General features: G+C 36.9%; 1 long non-coding RNA gene across 1 annotated transcript; it reads right to left on the bottom strand.

The window, feature by feature from the left end:
- Positions 1-622: 622 nt before the first annotated feature.
- Positions 623-5,449, bottom strand: LOC140005337 (uncharacterized). Its single transcript, XR_011813160.1, has 2 exons — positions 4,960-5,449; positions 623-917 (listed from the first exon to the last, which is right to left on the bottom strand). It is a non-coding gene; the product is annotated as an uncharacterized lncRNA (long non-coding RNA).
- Positions 5,450-6,328: the final 879 nt, after the last annotated feature.

Below are 6,328 nucleotides of genomic sequence, written 5' to 3'. Positions count from 1 at the left end.
TGTATAGACTGAGTTGGACTCATTACAGTATTATGTGATTTGCAAACCCGTTTTGGTAATTCTGGTTTCGTATTTTGCATATTCGACCTAGTTGTGCTAGGATTTGGACTGAGTGGCCTTCTACATTGTTGTAGCCCTATTTCTTAGCTTCGAAACAGTGGGTCTTACACCCCCATCCGATAACCGTAGTGAATTTGGTGCCATTACCGCATATTGAGGTCAAATACGGTTTGTGATCCTGTTTTGCGATTCTGGTATAGTGTCTTGCATTTTTGACCCTGTTACATTCAAAATTGAACAAAGTTTCCTTCTTCAACATTGTAACCCCTTAAGTCCTGGATATTCTTGTAAATTTTCAGGTTAAACGGATTAGTATATCCTGAGCTATAAACGAAATACTCAGACCTGTTTTGACCGTCAAATTCTGTTACGTTTTTGGAAAGTTTACGACTGGAACTTTGGCTTCACATTTGACTGGGTTACAAGCTGTTTGTGTGGCGACCCCACTTCCCCCTAAGGCGAACCAGAGGGTTGGCGGGCCGTCTGCCCAACTCTCGCCAGGACTCACACAAGCAACTAGCAAAGGTCCTTCCGAAGTATAACCTAATCTATTACAACATCGTTTCCCTCCAAATAGGCCGGTTTCTAGAATCACATTAACTTCAGAGATAACAGTGCCTTAAGATAGCCAACGTCGATTCTTAAAATACCTTCCCGATTACAACCCTAGAAACAAAACATATAATTCAAATACATCCTTATAAGCCAAGTAACAAATTTCATACAAGCCACATACAAATTCAAGGGTTACACTTTTCCAGCTTCAAGTGGTAACCCGAAACAAAAGCTACATTGTTTAATTCAAACTACATGCTTAAAGTACAAGTAGATCTCAAGTCTTCCTCAGTTGTCAGAACCTGTAAAAGAAAACCACAACGTGGGATGAGCTACACAGCCCAGTGAGGTTCCAAGACGCTCTAACAGTTCAAAATAGGTCAAGTAAGTTGTGCATATCATATGCATGATTCTAGATTACACAATGAAAAGTTACCATGAGGTGATAATCATTACACGGGTAATTGCTACTTTGAAAACACATGTAGAACTAGTACTTTTGGAATGAATGGCCATATAAATATATTTTCATAAATTTTCAGTCAAACAAATAGCGGCTCGTCCGACTAGAAGGACATTACAAGGATTGCTTCATCTCAGAGGTTAATGCTCATGAGGAGTCTTATCCGAGAATGCCAACTAGGAGAGCAATAACATTATTAATAGCAAAGCAAACACAAAAGGATACGGTGTTCCAGTGAAACTTTGTCGGTCATCTGCACCTTATAACTCCCGGATCTCCACGGTTGACTGGCCATCACCTTATCCCTCCAGTGGTAATACTCGAGTATACCGAAACGGTTGTCCAGGGTTCCAACCTACCCGACCGAGCCCAGTCCTGGCTCGAGTAGGTCAGTAACCGAGGCGGGGCCCAAGTTCAGCTTATAGCTTACAACATGCACAGGTAACAAAGTAATTCGACAAAAGTAAAATTCATCATTTGAATAGGTCGAGGGAGGTAAAGTACACACTCGCCTAACAATGATGGACAACTTCATATGAGCATATAATTTATGATAATCAAGAAATCAGTAACCACATATATTAGAAAACGGTAAGTAAACACGGTAGACGGTAAACGATAAACGGTAAACGGTAAACGGTAAACGGTGGTAATTACGGTTAATTGGTAGACATATGTCATTTTAATAGGCTGCCATTGGCCGTTTTGCACTTTTACCACGTAAGAGTCGAGGAGATTCACCCCAACGACGCAACCACATTTAGATTCACAGATTCATTAGTTATGGTAGTTGATTCACGAGTCGAGGGATTCACCCAACGACGCAACCATATTTAGATTCACAGATTCATTAGAAAATATTTCACACACTTCACCACTCGAACGGCTAGTGTGATAAAGTACACACTGCGCACTTCGATGGATCGGAACTCATATTCCAAATTGTCACATAACGAGTTACAAGAGCACTTTAACCGAATAAGCATAAAATAAGCAGGCTAAGCACATATTGAGTTTACAAGATTATTTGATAGGGTTAATCATTTAACCAATTCATGTCGATATGCAATGCATATATATATTTCTTAAATAGGTACGAGTATGGTAAATACTTAACGATCATGAAATGAGCATGTCCTAGACTTACTCAATTACGTATTCCTATATGGAACACTCACCTAGTCAAACAAGGGCAATAGGTTCAATTTGAAGTTCAAGCCTCATCTGTCGGATCCTCTTAAAGGTCCTCGCGTGCGCCTGAACGAATAGTAATAGTCTATCATATACAATCCCTACTATTGCTGAAAATCGTGTCATAGTACAAACTTAGGAAAAATCTCGTGAACAAGTCTTAATTATCCTAAATCTAAATTCTCAAGCAGGGTTTCAAGGTACAAGAGAAATTAAGTCTACATCATGAAATTCAAGGATAAGACATTTGAATATTATCGAAGGAATAAGGAGTACTTGAAAAAACTCCATTTCCTTGGAATACGGAAAATTTCAGTTTTGATGCAATACTTTGAAAAATCGTAGCTCACCTTTTACATGTCAAAGATTGGAAAACTTGCTACCGTTGGAAACTTCCTTCAAAATGCTAAAAGTTCCTAGAATACACTTTTTCATGATTCTAAATGGAAGATAGTCAAAATGGGCTCAAAGTTACTGTTTTGGTTCATAAGGCAGATTTAAGTTAGTTTTTGGCCAACTTTGGAAATTCGGAAAAATTCACTTGTTTGGAAATAGCTTTTGAAATTTGCAACTCTATTATTGTTGTAATTCAAGAGTATAACAAAACAAACGGAATGAGGAACGGAGTTTTGAGCACCAAGATATGGTAGCTCAAAGTTACTAAAATTTTCTTGTTAAACAAGGGTTTTCCAAAATCAAGTCTCGAACTTTGGTAATTTATTTGACCCATGAATCGGTCTCGGAATAACACCATAATTAGTAGTATAATACTACCATATAAGGGTTGTTCCTCTACCAAATTTCATGGAAAAATAACTTCGGAAAGGTGGTCAATCAAACACCTAAAATTTCGCAAATACTAAGACAAAACTGTCTTGAACCTTTTGTTTTTCCATTTCAGACATTTGGTCAAAGAAAATTCCTCCAAACCTGGTTCATTTGTTTAGGCAAAACTTAAAGAACGTTCATGGTGCATTTGGTAAGTGTTTAGCATCAAAATATTCAGTTAGCAAGTCTTTGCCAAACCTTGCATCAAATCTGTCTAAAAAATCAGGGTTTTCAAGGACAGAGCAGGTTTCATATTTTGATCACAGATCACTCAAATTAGCTTGGAATTTGGCATGGTTTAAGGTGTTGGAAAACACCTTCATAGAGCTATAATTTCACAGAAGAAATCATTTTGAAATTCGGCACACAACTAGCTCGAATTCGAGTCACAAGTTACAGCCTCAGCATTTTGTTCTTGTAAAGCAGAGAAACAGAACAGCCGACTTAAAATAGTTGGTTTGGCTCACATACATGGAACCAGAATGTGAATTTTATATCGTCGGAAAGGTTGGAATATCTAGTTTCAAATGCCACTGACGGCACTCGATTTCGACATCGGAGTTCAAAATTATGGCCGAAATACGAAAGCTGGTCAGAGCATTTCGAAAATAGTTCCAGATTTACTAGCTTTGTTAAATCGATTTATTTGACCAACCAAACCTCGATATTTTTCAATGAAACTTTGTACACCATATATTCAACATATCAACATGATATACAAGTCATGAAACTCTCAAAATTTTGCAAAAAGGGTTGCGATTAAAACAGGGCAAATCTGAACATTTTTGAACGATGCATCTTTTGGAGTCTAGACTAGCTAGGTATCATTAATCTACCTATTTAAACACTAAACTAGCATTATATCCATCATCAATCCAAGGGTGGGAGTTCATAGAGCCCACCATCAAAATTTTCCGACATGAAATAAAACAAATAACATGTAATTTTGGCAAATAATTCCACCACAATAAATCTGTCATCGGCTAAACAGAATTTCCAGTAGCTAATTGGTCATAAAACCAACTTTTTACTCGGCTAATACATGATATTAAGTACTCAAATCCGACAAGCAAATACTTGACTAGCTAATCAGATCATCCAAGTCATTGTGGGAATTCATAGAGCCCACTCACCAAGTTTCCATTAAAACTCAAAAGAGCCACCATCGGCTAAGCTGGAAAAATTGCAGCAAATAGATAGTTTGGTATACGAACCTTTCCCTAACAAAATTCATTACTTTGTTCACCCAAACTCAGCATGCATACAGTGATTATTGTGTTATGAGTATATTGAACTACAATACGAAATTTTGCAGCCAAGGTTTGAAGAGAAAAACTGGAAATTCTTTCTTTCCCTCTCTCGGCCAACTCAACAGATTTCCAGCAATTAGATTGGTCATAAATCCAACTTTTCCTTTGGTTAATTCATGGTATTAGGTGCTAAAATTTAACATGCAAATACTTAACTAGCTAATCAATATTTCTAGTTCAAAATCGGATTCAAACAACAGCCATAACCATCCAAGAAAACCAGAAATTCTGTTTGCTACCTTCGGATGAGCTTGCATGCGGCCAGATTGTTTTTCATTCTTATTTTTCTAGCATAACCGATCCAAGGGGCTGCATGCAGAGCTTAATTACCTTGATCTTAATTAGTTAAACGCATCTATCAGCTCACACTACTACAAAGAGACAGAATTAAATCTACATTTCCCAAATCAGTTCCTCGGCAGAAATGTTTTGCCCAACAGAATTTTCTACTGCTTTGGGTTTCATCATCTGATTACACAAATTAACACATGCAAGGCCACGGCTGACTTAAAATACCTCTGATCATCCACAATTTTATTCCAGAAAATTTACCTCAAAGCAAGCTAAGCTCACACACGAAAATCTGAAAAATTTCTGCTCCCTCTCGGCTCTCACACACACTGGTTGGTCCTGTGCTCGGTTTGCAGCTGGAAATGGTGTTGTGGTCAAGATGGTTGCAACTGGGAAATGTTGGTCTGGAATGAACGAAGATGGTGATGATCAGCAGCTTCGCCGACTTCCACTTGCCCTCCCCTCTCTATCCTCTAGCTCGGACAGAACCAGAAATGGTTGCAGCTCGCGGCTTCTTCCCTCGATCGTGAAGTGCGACTCTCCCTCACTCTCTCCCTTTGTCGACAATGGTAAGGCAGAGTGAAATGTAGTTGTGGTTTGAAATGTGAAGTGGAAAAGAAATGAAGAGGGTGCCGTGGTTTAGGAGATGGTTGAGTGTGGAAGTTGGTTTACGTATAGAATTGGTGAGGTTTTGATTGGTCAATTGGGGCGGTACTGAATTGGTGAGGTTGTGATTGGTCAATAGAAATGAGATGATGCAGAGAATGAAATGAATCTGTGGTCTTAAGCCGTGAAATAGATTGGACGTATGGTGGTGCCGTAGTTTGTGAGAGTGGTTTACGTGTGAAAATGGATTGCGTATCGAAATGGTTAATAGTAATTGTGATTTGATTTGTGTCAGACGTCTTGTTTGGTTTGCATGGAAAGGTAAGGGTATTTTAGTCTTTTCACTTTGCTTCCTAATCTCAACTTAATTTCTCGCATCCGACTTAATTCTAAAAATTATCTCCAAGTGCAATTCAAACGCCTAACAATACCCTAATATACCTAAACCATTTTTTTATCGAGCAATTATCGATTAAACGTGAATATTAAGGTTCCTAGAAACTCTTATATTATTTAGCGATTAAATTAGTTATAAGTATTTCCAATTATTATTTCTCAAGAATTAGCGTTAGTCTAACGCGAAATTTATCGATTTAGTGATATAAAGGCAAGTGAAATAATTATTTAATCCAATGGTGTCAATTTGCACGTATAAATTATTTTTACTCACTTATTTGAAAACAAAGAAAGATAAGGATATATTTATTGAATTTTTACACATTAAGTATGTTTAGTATATTAGAATCATATTTATCTAAAATTCATTGGTTTTCATTCTAACGCGGAAATTCTTATTAACATTTAATGTTAGCAACTAATTGGAATTAATTATTGAAATTCAAGAAATTTTATATAATTAATCTACTCAGGTAGTATTAATTTTAACATAGAGAAGACTAAGTATTTTAGCATTTTATGTTAAGGCGATAAATTATTCTAACTCCAAAGATTTTAATTTAGTCTAACAAAACCAAGAAATTTCATAACTTAGGAAAATTATATTATTTCTCACATGAAAAGTGTT

The sequence above is a fragment of the Coffea arabica genome, chromosome 4c (genome assembly GCF_036785885.1).
Source record: "Coffea arabica cultivar ET-39 chromosome 4c, Coffea Arabica ET-39 HiFi, whole genome shotgun sequence".
NCBI classification, from domain to species: domain Eukaryota; kingdom Viridiplantae; phylum Streptophyta; class Magnoliopsida; order Gentianales; family Rubiaceae; genus Coffea; species Coffea arabica.
This window is presented reverse-complemented; position numbering and strand designations above follow the sequence as displayed.